This window comes from Pseudophryne corroboree, chromosome 2 (genome assembly GCF_028390025.1).
Source record: "Pseudophryne corroboree isolate aPseCor3 chromosome 2, aPseCor3.hap2, whole genome shotgun sequence".
In the NCBI taxonomy this organism is placed as follows: Eukaryota; Metazoa; Chordata; class Amphibia; order Anura; family Myobatrachidae; genus Pseudophryne; species Pseudophryne corroboree.
In genome coordinates, this window is record NC_086445.1 from 40,839,435 (window position 1) to 40,854,712 (window position 15,278).

Sequence of the window (15,278 nt, forward strand, 5' to 3'; positions counted from 1 at the left end):
GGGTCCACTTGCGAGTGAGCCCACTGCGCGCTGAAATTCTTGAGACGGGCCCCCACCGTGCCTGAGTCCGCTTGTAAGGCCCCAGCGTCATGCTGAGGACTTGGCAGAAGCGGGGGAGGGCTTCTGGTCGTGGGAAGAAGCTGTCTGTTGTAGTCTTTTTCCCCTTCCTCTGCCCCGGGGCAGATATGAGTGGCCTTTTGCCCGCTTGCCCTTATGGGGACGAAAGGACTGAGCCTGAAAAGGCGGTATCTTTTTCTGCTGCGAGGTGACTTGGGGTAAAAAGGTGGATTTCCCAGCCGTTGCCGTGGCCACCAGGTCCGATAGACCGCCCCCAAATAACTCCTCCCCTTTATACGGCAATACTTCCATATGCCGTTTGGAATCCGCATCCCCTGACCACTGTCGCGTCCATAATCCTCTTCTGGCAGAAATGGACATCGCACTTACTCTTGATGCCAGAGTGCAAATGTCTCTCTGTGCATCTCGCATATATAGGAATGCATCCTTTAAATGCTCTATAGTCAATAATATATTGTCCCTGTCCAGGGTATCAATATTTTCAGTCAGGGAATCCGACCAAGCCACCCCAGCACTGCACATCCAGGCTGAGGCGATTGCTGGTCGCAGTATAACACCAGTATGTGTGTATATACTTTTAAGGATATTTTCCAGCCTCCTATCTGCTGGCTCCTTAAGGGCGGCCGTTTCTGGAGACGGTAACGCCACTTGTTTTGATAAGCGTGTGAGCGCCTTATCCACCCTAGGGGGTGTTTCCCAACGAGCCCTAACCTCTGGTGGGAAGGGATATAGTGCCAATAATTTTTTAGAAATTAGCAGTTTTCTGTCGGGGGTAACCCACGCTTCATCACACACTTCATTCAATTCATCTGATTCAGGAAAAACTACGGGTAGTTTTTTCACACCCCACATAATACCCCTTTTTGTGGTACTTGCAGTATCAGAGATGTGCAAAACCTCCTTCATTGCCGTGATCATGTAACGTGTGGCCCTACTGGAAAATACGTTTGTTTCTTCACCGTCGACACTGGAGTCAGTGTCTGTGTCTGGGTCCGTGTCGACCCACTGAGGTAATGGGCGTTTAATAGCCCCTGACGGTGTTTGAGACGCCTGGACAGGCACTAACTGAGCTGCCGGCTGTCTCATGTCGTCAACAGTTTTCTGTAACGTGCCGACACTGTCACGTAATTCCTTAATTACGGCCATCCATTCAGGTGTCGACTCCCTAGGGGGTGACATCACCATTATAGGCAATTGCTCCGCCTCCACATCATTTTCCTCCTCATACATGTCGACACACACGTACCGACACCCAGCACACACACAGGGAATGCTCTGATAGAGGACAGGACCCACTTAGCCCTTTGGGGAGACAGAGGGAGAGTTTGCCAGCACACACCAGAGCGCTATATATGTATAGGGACAACCTTACAATAAGTGTCTATCCCTTATAGCTGCTTATATCTGTTATTTTGCCAAATATGTGCCCCCCTCTCTTTTTTACCCTGTTTCTGTAGTTGCAGGATGCAGGGGAGATTCTGGGAGCCTTCCTACCAGCGGAGCTGTGTGGGAAAAATGGCGCTGTGTGCTGAGGAGATAGGCCCCGCCCCCTTCACGGCGGGCTCTTCTCCCGCTTTTTTCTGGAAAACTGGCAGGGGTTAAATACATCCATATAGCCCAGGAGCTATATGTGATGTATTTTTCGCCAACTAAGGTAAATTCATTGCTTCCCAGGACGCCCCCCCCCCAGCGTCCTGCACCCTCAGTGACCGGAGTGTGAAGTGTGCTGAGAGCAATGGCGCACAGCTGCAGTGCTGTGCGCTACCTTATGAAGACAGGAAAGTCTTCTGCCGCCGATTTATGGACCTCTTCTTGCTTCAGCATCTGTAAGGGGGCCGGCGGCGCGGCTCCGGGACCCATCCATGGCTGGGCCTGTGATCGTCCCTCTGGAGCTAATGTCCAGTAGCCTAAGAAACCCAATCCACTCTGCACGCAGGTGAGTTCGTTTCTCTCCCCTAAGTCCCTCGATGCAGTGAGCCTGTTGCCAGCAGGTCTCACTGAAAATAAAAAACCTATTTAAACTTTTACTCTAAGCAGCTCAGGAGAGCCACCTAGATTGCACCCTTCTCGTTCGGGCACAAAATCTAACTGAGGCTTGGAGGAGGGTCATAGGGGGAGGAGCCAGTGCACACCAGCTAGTCCTAAAGCTTTTACTTTGTGCCCAGTCTCCTGCGGAGCCGCTATTCCCCATGGTCCTTTCGGAGTCCCCAGCATCCACTAGGACGTTAGAGAAAAGCTCCTTATTCCCTGCAACACAATATCTCTACTAACTTTGTAACTATTTGTACGGGACAGAAACACATGTAAGGTTTCCAATTATTCTTATTAGAACACCATATCACTCCTTTTTTATAATAACATTCTAAGGTCCACAATATGAAGATTTTCTTTGCTTGGTAAATGGATTTTGTTTAACGTTCTGACACCAGATTTTAATCAGGAGAATGAACTGCAGTATGTTGGAGTCTTTGATTCAAAGATTGAACAGCGTGCACGCTGCTAGGGTATTTCAACTGTCTCCCAGCACAAGAAAAGTCAGTTGCACATATGATGTTAGAACATGGCCATGTGTAAATTAAGCAACAACTTTACCCCTCTTGGTGTCCGTGGAGAATTATCACTGGTCAGTAGAACTCCCGGCTCTGGTAGCTAAATTCCATTTACTTGAGCCAAGTCTGGAGATCCAAATCCAGTTCCACGTGGGTTCACAAGGCTTACAAGGATAGCCGTTATGCGTGTTTGCTGATGCTGCTAAAACGCGTTTCTCCGCCTCACATCACCATCGGCGGCTTCATCACACAAACAACATATTGATATATGACATAATGACCACCGTCTTCTGCAGAAACGACGACACGCGTTTCCCCTAGGGGCTGCTTTATCAAGGCTTTGCAGTCACACGAGGGGATGGGGTCATTGGCAGGAGAAAGTGGAGCTCTGCCCTGACACTCCAGGTGGCATTACACACTGCAGGGTGCCTGTCCGGAGCATCCTTGGGATTCTCAGAGCAGCACTGCTAGCTGTGGGCATCATGCAAGCCAGATGCTGAGACCGCGGGGCAGCGACACTGCCAGAGCCCTCCACCCCGGGCATTGGCACCGGGAGCACACCCCCTCATACTTCCCTACCTGGCGACACCATTCGGTATAATGGTGTTAGACATTTTGGGGTATATTCAATTAGCAGCGATAATGGACTTTTTGTGAAACGCAATTACAGCCTATTCAATTTTCCCGGAAAATTTATCGGTGATCATTTTTTCACTAATTTCACTTCACCTACTCTGAAGCAGGTGAAAAGTTGGGAAAAGTCACTATTTTAAGGTAAAAATGTTTGGATATGGTACAGAACTCCTGGGACACCTCCCTTAATGACTAATTAAGCACGTTGAGGTTTTTAATTATTTTTAATTGGCCAATAATGACATGTCATTTTTGGGGTGAAAAAGTACAAAGTGATGGAAATTGGGGTTCAAAGTATGGGACAGGTATATTGGGGTGCTTTATGAGTGGGACAGGTTTTTTAGGCTTGCAGATGGAAATAATCGGTCTGTTCCCACTTTTTTTAAAGTACCCTAAAATGACCCAAATATATACTTATACCCATTTTCATGTACCCCAAATTTAATGAGAGCATTTATTTTGCTAAAAAAAAAACTTGTTTTCTATCATTTTTTTAAAAATGCATATAACAGCCATTTCACACAATTTAAGTCCCCAAAAACTCTCTAATGTGATCTCTAATACACTTCTCTTCTGTTTTCCTATGTTAGTTTAGCATTTTTTGAGGTACAGGCTGATTTCCCCATTTTCACCTGCACTTTTCACTGCAAGAATTTTCAGGTGAAACCCGTTTGGAATTAAGTAGGTCGAAAAACGGAGCGTTTTTGCGGCACTTTTCGCCCAATTGCCGCTAAAAATTGCCGCGAATTTGCGGATAATTGAATACCCTATTTCTATTCAAATATCTATCAGAGAATGTAGAGGGATCTCTTCAGATCCCTCCCCTCCTTTATATTCGGTGCTGACCTATGGTCGCACATACACAGAGGACACAGCAGGGATCAATATAACACTGAGGCACTTGTTTCAGTAAATGACACAACGACACAGGAGCATAACTGTGGCCAGATACTTATGTATTATGTCCAGTAATACAAAGTGAAGTGTCCTGGTTATTATTATTATTATTATTATTATTATTAATAATAATAATATTGTTGTCATTATTATCCTTTATTTATATGGTGCCACATGGGATCCGCAGCGCCCAATTACAGAGTAAACAAATAAGCAAAACATGAAGTCTTACAATGTATGGCATTGTAAGTCACTGTGACTTACAATGCCATACAATACAGGACAAGTACAGGGTATATAAACATAGTTGTGTCAGCAGACAACACTGAAATAAGTATCAAGGTGGCAGAAAACCGAGGGATTTGGTGCCATCAAAGGGAGTATTGAAAAGAAGATAGGTTAAGTAAGAGACGTAAAAGCACATGAGGGAAGAGGGCCCCGCTTGTGAGAGCTTACATTCTAAAGAATGTCACTACCTGCAATTACCAAATCTCATCAGATCTATCTCACGCCTGCTGTCATCACAAAGGAAGCTCCACTTTCTATGTAACCCAGACCAAGGCAGTGATAAAAGGAGGGGAGCATACAAAGTGACAAAGGGTGGGGGGATACAAAGTGACAAAGGAAGGTGGAGGACAGTGTCATTACAAAGGATACACACCTGCAGGAGAGCTGGATGTCAGGGTCATGTTCCAGAGACACAACTTTATCAGAAGGATGAGCTGTAAATACCAAGTATGTACCCCCCCCCCCCCCCTTCCCCTCCCAGCTCCTGTAACCCACAGTGCAATGTAACAATGTATCACGCCAAGTAACAATATATCACACGCACACACCATAACCCCGGGTCAGTTACAATATTTCACCACAACAACAATAACAAACACAGGTCATCACAGCCCCCCTATTCCTACCACAGAATGTAGCTGACCTGAGTGGGGGTTGGGGGTCTTTTAAACATATTTACAAATGATATCATTCCAGGTTATGTGACACATTCAGGTCAGTGAGAAACAGTAACAGCAGTAGAATGTAAGCTCACAGGGGTAGTGTATCCCATGTGTTAGCCTCAGTACAATGCTTATATACTGTAGGTGCATACACATTAGATTATATATGTGTATGAACAGTGTATATAGGTGTATGCACAGATTATATAGGTGTATGCACAGATTATATATGTGCATACAGATTAGATTATATATGTGTATGAACTGTTTATATAGGTGTATGCGCAGTTTATAGAGGTATATGCACAGATTATATACAGTATGTGTGCACAGATTATATAGGTGCATACAGATTAGATTATATATGTATGAACTGTTTATATAGGTGTATGCGCAGTTTATAGAGGTATATGCACAGATTATATACAGTATGTGTGCACAGATTATATAGGTGCATGCACAGATTAAATTAGATAGGTGTATGAACAGTTTATGGGGGTGTATGGGCATATTATATAGGTGTATGCATGGATTATATATGTGTGTGCACTTATTATATAGGTGCATACACAGATTACAATATATAGGTGTATGAACAGTTTATGGAGGTGTATGTGCAGATTATAAATGTGTGCACATATTATATTGGTGCACACTGCATGCACAGATTAAATCATATAGGTTTATGAACAGTTTAGGAGTATGCACAGATTATATATGTGTATACACAGATTATATGTGTGTGCACATATTATATAAATGTATGCCCAGATTATATATGTGTATGAATAGATTATATAGGTGTATGAATAGATTATATAGCTGTGTGTACAGATTGCAGCTAAGTAAGTTTTAGACAGTGTCCAAATATTGGAGAACCACAAATACCTTGTCAGATAGAGCGCACCTGTAGCAGTCCAGATGATGGGGAACTACAAGTCCTAGGATGGATTTGTAGTTACAGGAAGTCTCGCGTTTACAGATTGCATTCCAGGGAGAGGAAGAGACAGATCCCCAGCTTAGGCGTATACGCTGTATACATGAGATGTCCCCACAGAGCACAGCCTCACCAGCCCAGGCATATACACTGTATACATGAGATGACCCCACAGAGCACAGCCTCACCAACCCAGGCACATACACTGTATACATGAGATGACCCCACAGAGCACAGCCTCACCAGCTCAGGCACATACACTGTATACATGAGATGACCCCACAGATCACAGCCTCACCAGCCCAGGCACATACACTGTATACATGAGATGTCCCCACAGATCACAGCCTCACCAGCCCAGGCATATACACTGTATACATGAGATAACCCCACAGAGCACAGCCTCACCAGCCCAGGCACATACACTGTATACATGAGATGACCCCACAGAGCACAGCCTCACCAGCCCAGGCATATACACTGTATACATGAGATGACCCCACAGATCACAGCCTCACCAGCCCAGGCATATACACTGTATACATGAGATGTCCCCACAGATCACAGCCTCACCAGCCCAGGCATATACACTGTATACATGAGATAACCCCACAGAGCACAGCCTCACCAGCCCAGGCACATACACTGTATACATGAGATGACCCCACAGAGCACAGCCTCACCAGCCCCGGCATATACACTGTATACATGAGATGTCCCCACAGATCACAGCCTCACCAGCCCAGGCACATACACTGTATACATGAGATGTCCCCACAGATCACAGCCTCACCAGCCCAGGCATATACACTGTATACATGAGATGTCCCCACAGATCACAGCCTCACCAGCCCAGGCATATACACTGTATACATGAGATGACCCCACAGAGCACAGCCTCACCAGCCCAGGCACATACACTGTATACATGAGATGACCCCACAGAGCACAGCCTCACCAGCCCAGGCATATACACTGTATACATGAGATGACCCCACAGAGCACAGCCTCACCAGCCCCGGCATATACACTGTATACATGAGATAACCCCACAGAGCACAGCCTCACCAGCCCAGGCACATACACTGTATACATGAGATGACCCCACAGAGCACAGCCTCACCAGCCCCGGCATATACACTGTATACATGAGATAACCCCACAGAGCACAGCCTCACCAGGTCCGGCATATACACTGTATACATGAGATAACCCCACAGAGCACAGCCTCACCAGCCCAGGCACATACACTGTATACATGAGATGACCCCACAGAGCACAGCCTCACCAACCCAGGCACATACACTGTATACATGAGATAACCCCACAGAGCACAGCCTCACCAGCCCAGGCATATACACTGTATACATGAGATGACCCCACAGAGCACAGCCTCACCAGCCCAGGCACATACACTGTATACATGAGATGACCCCACAGAGCACAGCCTCACCAGCCCCGGCATATACACTGTATACATGAGATAACCCCACAGAGCACAGCCTCACCAGCCCCGGCATATACACTGTATACATGAGATAACCCCACAGAGCACAGCCTCACCAGCCCAGGCACATACACTGTATACATGAGATGACCCCACAGAGCACAGCCTCACCAGCCCCGGCATATACACTGTATACATGAGATAACCCCACAGAGCACAGCCTCACCAACCCAGGCACATACACTGTATACATGAGATAACCCCACAGAGCACAGCCTCACCAGCCCAGGCACATACACTGTATATATGAGATAACCCCACAGAGCACAGCCTCACCAGCTCAGGCATATACACTGTATACATGAGATAACCCCACACTGTATACATGAGATGACCCCACACTGTATACATGAGATGACCCCACACTTTATACAGGAGATAATCCCCACACTGTATACAGGAGATAATCCCCACACTGTACACATGAGATTACCCCACACTGTATACATGAGATGACCCCACAGAGCACAGCCTCACCAGGACAGGTCCAGCCTAGTTCCTTGATGCTCCTGTAGACCCCAGCAGGCTACATGTCTTGCCATAGACCGAGCCTTGGATCCAAAGTCTAGAGAAAGCATGGTGTGCCTGCTCACTAGCCCAGGCTCGTCCCCTCCTCTCATAGAGCCAGTGGGTGGAAGGCAGAGTACTGGGAGTGACTGGGAGTGACTGGGAGTGACTGGGACTGATCTCCAGGCATGCTGGTAATAAACACAGCACATTGATCTCACACTGACTGAGCTGCTGTCATAGAATCACATAAAAATCGCAGGATCAGGGATCAAAGGATCAGCCTTTACAGAAACAGGTCTGTCTCACTACTAGGAGCTGGTCTGACAGTGCGAACAGGATTACTGGAAGATTCCAAAACTTCCGAAGACGTCTCCTGGAATCTGCTGTGTTACAGCTGTACTCCCAGTGCTGGAGTTCTGTAACCACACAAAGGATTAACTCTGAGATATTAACAAACTAATAGAGATGAGCGCCTGAAATTTTTCGGGTTTTGTGTTTTGGTTTTGGGTTCGGTTCCGCGGCCGTGTTTTGGGTTCGACCGCGTTTTGGCAAAACCTCACCGAATTTTTTTTGTCGGATTCGGGTGTGTTTTGGATTCGGGTGTTTTTTTTAAAAAACACTAAAAAACAGCTTAAATCATAGAATTTGGGGGTCATTTTGATCCCATATTATTATTAACCTCAAAAACCATAATTTCCACTCATTTTCAGTCTATTCTGAATACCTCACACCTCACAATATTATTTTTAGTCCTAAAATTTGCACCAAGGTCGCTGGATGACTAAGCTAAGCGACACTAGTGGCCGACACAAACACCTGGCCCATCTAGGAGTGGCACTGCAGTGTCACGCAGGATGTCCCTTCCAAAAAACCCTCCCCAATCAGCACATGACGCAAAGAAAAAAAGAGGCGCAATGAGGTAGCTGACTGTGTGAGTAAGATAAGCGACCCTAGTGGCCGACACAAACACCGGGCCCATTTAGGAGTGGCACTGCAGTGTCACGCAGGATGTCCCTTCCAAAAAACCCTCCCCAATCAGCACATGACGCAAAGAAAAAAAGAGGCGCAATGAGGTAGCTGACTGTGTGAGTAAGATTAGCGACCCTAGTGGCCGACACAAACACCGGGCCCATTTAGGAGTGGCACTGCAGTGTCACGCAGGATGTCCCTTCCAAAAAACCCTCCCCAATCAGCACATGACGCAAAGAAAAAAAGAGGCGCAATGAGGTAGCTGACTGTGTGAGTAAGATTAGCGACCCTAGTGGCCGACACAAACACCGGGCCCATTTAGGAGTGGCACTGCAGTGTCACGCAGGATGTCCCTTCCAAAAAACCCTCCCCAATCAGCACATGACGCAAAGAAAAAAAGAGGCGCAATGAGGTAGCTGACTGTGTGAGTAAGATTAGCGACCCTAGTGGCCGACACAAACACCGGGCCCATTTAGGAGTGGCACTGCAGTGTCACGCAGGATGTCCCTTCCAAAAAACCCTCCCCAAACAGCACATGACGCAAAGAAAAATAAAAGAAAAAAGAGGTGCAAGATGGAATTGTCCTTGGGCCCTCCCACCCACCCTTATGTTGTATAAACAAAACAGGACATGCACACTTTAACCAACCCATCATTTCAGTGACAGGGTCTGCCACACGACTGTGACTGATATGACGGGTTGGTTTGGACCCCCCCCAAAAAAGAAGCAATTAATCTCTCCTTGCACAAACTGGCTCTACAGAGGCAAGATGTCCACCTCATCATCACCCTCCAATATATCACCGTGTACATCCCCCTCCTCACAGATTATCAATTCGTCCCCACTGGAATCCACCATCTCAGCTCCCTGTGTACTTTGTGGAGGCAATTGCTGCTGGTCAATGTCTCCGCGGAGGAATTGATTATAATTCATTTTAATGAACATCATCTTCTCCACATTTTCTGGATGTAACCTCGTACGCCGATTGCTGACAAGGTGAGCGGCGGCACTAAACACTCTTTCGGAGTACACACTTGTGGGAGGGCAACTTAGGTAGAATAAAGCCAGTTTGTGCAATGGCCTCCAAATTGCCTCTTTTTCCTGCCAGTATAAGTATGGACTGTGTGACGTGCCTACTTGGATGCGGTCACTCATATAATCCTCCACCATTCTTTCAATGGTGAGAGAATCATATGCAGTGACAGTAGACGACATGTCGTAATCGTTGTCAGGTCCTTCAGTCCGGACCAGATGTCAGCATCAGCAGTCGCTCCAGACTGCCCTGCATCACCGCCAGCGGGTGGGCTCGGAATTCTGAGCCTTTTCCTCGCACCCCCAGTTGCGGGAGAATGTGAAGGAGGAGATGTTGACAGGTCGCGTTCCGCTTGACTTGACAATTTTCTCACCAGCAGGTCTTTCAACCCCAGCAGACTTGTGTCTGCCGGAAAGAGAGATCCAAGGTAGGCTTTAAATCTAGGATCGAGCACGGTGGCCAAAATGTAGTGCTCTGATTTCAACAGATTGACCACCCGTGAATCCTTGTTAAGCGAATTAAGGGCTCCATCCACAAGTCCCACATGCCTAGCGGAATCGCTCCGTGTTAGCTCCTCCTTCAATGTCTCCAGCTTCTTCTGCAAAAGCCTGATGAGGGGAATGACCTGACTCAGGCTGGCAGTGTCTGAACTGACTTCACGTGTGGCAAGTTCAAAGGGCATCAGAACCTTGCACAACGTGGAAATCATTCTCCACTGCGCTTGAGACAGGTGCATTCCACCTCCTATATCGTGCTCAATTGTATAGGCTTGAATGGCCTTTTGCTGCTCCTCCAACCTCTGAAGCATATAGAGGGTTGAATTCCACCTCGTTACCACTTCTTGCTTCAGATGATGGCAGGGCAGGTTCAGTAGTTTTTGGTGGTGCTCCAGTCTTCTGTACGTGGTGCCTGTACGCCGAAAGTGTCCCGCAATTTTTCTGGCCACCGACAGCATCTCTTGCACGCCCCTGTCGTTTTTTAAATAATTCTGCACCACCAAATTCAAGGTATGTGCAAAACATGGGACGTGCTGGAATTTGCCCATATTTAATGCACACACAATATTGCTGGCGTTGTCCGATGCCACAAATCCACAGGAGAGTCCAATTGGGGTAAGCCATTCCGCGATGATCTTCCTCAGTTGCCGTAAGAGGTTTTCAGCTGTGTGCGTATTCTGGAAACCGGTGATACAAAGCGTAGCCTGCCTAGGAAAGAGTTGGCGTTTGCGAGATGCTGCTACTGGTGCCGCCGCTGCTGTTCTTGCGGCGGGAGTCCATACATCTACCCAGTGGGCTGTCACAGTCATATAGTCCTGACCCTGCCCTGTTCCACTTCTCCACATGTCCGTGGTTAAGTGGACATTGGGTACAGCTGCATTTTTTAGGACACTGGTGAGTCTTTTTCTGAGGTCTGTGTAAATTTTCGGTATCGCCTGCCTAGAGAAATGGAACCTAGATGGTATTTGGTACCGGGGACACAGTACCTCCAACAAGTCTCTAGTTGGCTCTGCAGTAATGATGGATACCGGAACCACGGTTCTCACCACCCAGGATGCCAAGGCCTCAGTTATCCGCTTTGCAGTAGGATGACTGCTGTGATATTTCATCTTCCTCGCAAAGGACTGTTGGACAGTCAATTGCTTGGTGGAAGTAGTAAAAGTGGTCTTACGACTTCCCCTCTGGGATGACCATCGACTCCCAGCAGCAACAACAGCAGCGCCAGCAGCAGTAGGCGTTACACGCAAGGATGCATCGGAGGAATCCCAGGCAGGAGAGGACTCGTCAGAATTGCCAGTGACATTGTCTGCAGGACTATTGGCATTCCTGGGGAAGGAGGAAATTGACACTGAGGGAGTTGGTGGGGTGGTTTGCGTGAGCTTGGTTACAAGAGGAAGGGATTTACTGGTCAGTGGACTGCTTCCGCTGTCACCCAAAGTTTTTGAACTTGTCACTGACTTATTATGAATGCGCTGCAGGTGACGTATAAGGGAGGATGTTCCGAGGTGGTTAACGTCCTTACCCCTACTTATTACAGCTTGACAAAGGGAACACACGGCTTGACACCTGTTGTCCGCATTTCTGTTGAAATAGTTCCACACCGAAGAGCTGATTTTTTTTGGTATTTTCACCAGGCATGTCAACGGCCATATTCCTCCCACGGACAACAGGTGTCTCCCCGGGTGCCTGACTTAAACAAACCACCTCACCATCAGAATCCTCCTGGTCAATTTCCTCCCCAGCGCCAGCAACACCCATATCCTCCTCATCCTGGTGTACTTCAACACTGACATCTTCAATCTGACTATCAGGAACTGGACTGCGGGTGCTCCTTCCAGCACTTGCAGGGGGCGTGCAAATGGTGGAAGGCGCATGCTCTTCACGTCCAGTGTTGGGAAGGTCAGGCATCGCAACCGACACAATTGGACTCTCCTTGTGGATTTGGGATTTCGAAGAACGCACAGTTCTTTGCGGTGCTACTGCTTTTGCCAGCTTGAGTCTTTTCGTTTTTCTAGCGAGAGGCTGAGTGCCTCCATCCTCATGTGAAGCTGAACCACTAGCCATGAACATAGGCCAGGGCCTCAGCCGTTCCTTGCCACTCCGTGTGGTAAATGGCATATTGGCAAGTTTACGCTTCTCCTCCGACAATTTTATTTTAGGTTTTGGAGTCCTTTTTTTACTGATATTTGGTGTTTTGGATTTGACATGCTCTGTACTATGACATTGGGCATCGGCCTTGGCAGACGACGTTGCTGGCATTTCATCGTCTCGGCCATGACTAGTGGCAGCAGCTTCAGCACGAGGTGGAAGTGGATCTTGATCTTTCCCTAATTTTGGAACCTCAACATTTTTGTTCTCCATATTTTAATAGGCACAACTAAAAGGCACCTCAGGTAAACAATGGAGATGGATGGATACTAGTATACAATTATGGACGGACTGCCGAGTGCCGACACAGAGGTAGCCACAGCCGTGAACTACCGTACTGTGTCTGCTGCTAATATAGACTGGTTGATAAAGAGATGTCGTAGTATGTATGTATGAAGAAGAAAGAAAAAAAAACCACGGTTAGGTGGTATACAATTATGGACGGACTGCCGAGTGCCGACACAGAGGTAGCCACAGCCGTGAACTACCGTACTGTACTGTGTCTGCTGCTAATATAGACTGGTTGATAAAGAGATGTCGTAGTATGTATGTATGAAGAAGAAAGAAAAAAAACCACGGGTAGGTGGTATACAATTATGGACGGACTGCCGAGTGCCGACACAGAGGTAGCCACAGCCGTGAACTACCGTACTGTACTGTGTCTGCTGCTAATATAGACTGGTTGATAAAGAGATGTAGTAGTATGTATGTATAAAGAAGAAAGAAAGAAAAACCACGGGTAGGTGGTATACAATTATGGACGGACTGCCGAGTGCCGACACAGAGGTAGCCACAGCCGTGAACTACCGTACTGTACTGTGTCTGCTGCTAATATAGACTGGTTGATAAAGAGATGTCGTAGTATGTATGTATGAAGAAGAATGAAAAAAAAACCACGGTTAGGTGGTATACAATTATGGACGGACTGCCGAGTGCCGACACAGAGGTAGCCACAGCCGTGAACTACCGTACTGTACTGTGTCTGCTGCTAATATAGACTGGTTGATAAAGAGATGTCGTAGTATGTATGTATGAAGAAGAAAGAAAAAAAAACCACGGTTAGGTGGTATACAATTATGGACGGACTGCCGAGTGCCGACACAGAGGTAGCCACAGCCGTGAACTACCGTACTGTACTGTGTCTGCTGCTAATATAGACTGGTTGATAAAGAGATGTCGTAGTATGTATGTATAAAGAAGAAAGAAAAAAAAACCACGGTTAGGTGGTATACAATTATGGACGGACTGCCGAGTGCCGACACAGAGGTAGCCACAGCCGTGAACTACCGTACTGTGTCTGCTGCTAATATAGACTGGTTGATAAAGAGATGTCGTAGTATGTATGTATAAAGAAGAAAGAAAAAAAAACCACGGTTAGGTGGTATACAATTATGGACGGACTGCCGAGTGCCAACACAGAGGTAGCCACAGCCGTGAACTACCGTACTGTACTGTGTCTGCTGCTAATATAGACTGGTTGATAAAGAGATGTCGTAGTATGTATGTATGAAGAAGAAAGAAAAAAAACCACGGGTAGGTGGTATACAATTATGGACGGACTGCCGAGTGCCGACACAGAGGTAGCCACAGCCGTGAACTACCGTACTGTACTGTGTCTGCTGCTAATATAGACTGGTTGATAAAGAGATGTAGTAGTATGTATGTATAAAGAAGAAAGAAAAAAAAACCACGGGTAGGTGGTATACAATTATGGACGGACTGCCGAGTGCCGACACAGAGGTAGCCACAGCCGTGAACTACCGTACTGTACTGTGTCTGCTGCTAATATAGACTGGTTGATAAAGAGATGTCGTAGTATGTATGTATGAAGAAGAAAGAAAAAAAAACCACGGTTAGGTGGTATACAATTATGGACGGACTGCCGAGTGCCGACACAGAGGTAGCCACAGCCGTGAACTACCGTACTGTACTGTGTCTGCTGCTAATATAGACTGGTTGATAAAGAGATGTCGTAGTATGTATGTATGAAGAAGAAAGAAAAAAAACCACGGTTAGGTGGTATACAATTATGGATGGACTGCCGAGTGCCGACACAGAGGTAGCCACAGCCGTGAACTACCGTACTGTACTGTGTCTGCTGCTAATATAGACTGGTTGATAAAGAGATGTCGTAGTATGTATGTATAAAGAAGAAAGAAAAAAAACCCACGGTTAGGTGGTATACAATTATGGACGGACTGCCGAGTGCCGACACAGAGGTAGCCACAGCCGTGAACTACCGTACTGTACTGTGTCTGCTGCTAATATAGACTGGTTGATAAAGAGATGTAGTAGTATGTATGTATAAAGAAGAAAGAAAAAAAAACCACGGGTAGGTGGTATACAATTATGGATGGACTGCCGAGTGCCGACACAGAGGTAGCTACAGCCGTGAACTACCGTACTGTGTCTGCTGCGACTGGATGATAAATAATGATATAAAAAATATATATATATCACTACTGCAGCCGGACAGGTATATATATTATATAATGACGGACCTGCTGGACACTGTCTGTCAGCAGAATGAGTTTTTTATAGAATAAAAAAAAAACACCACACAAGTGAAG

General features: G+C 46.7%; 1 protein-coding gene across 2 annotated transcripts in view; it reads right to left on the reverse strand.

Moving 5' to 3' along the window:
• The window catches only part of P2RY2 (purinergic receptor P2Y2), an 87,869-nt gene extending 79,728 nt beyond the window's left edge, over positions 1–8,141 (reverse strand). For both annotated transcript variants that reach the window (XM_063951219.1, XM_063951218.1), the window contains exon 1: positions 8,029–8,141. The gene's annotated coding sequence lies outside the window, so the exon portion shown is untranslated. The remainder of the gene's footprint in view (positions 1–8,028) is intronic.
• Positions 8,142–15,278: the final 7,137 nt, after the last annotated feature.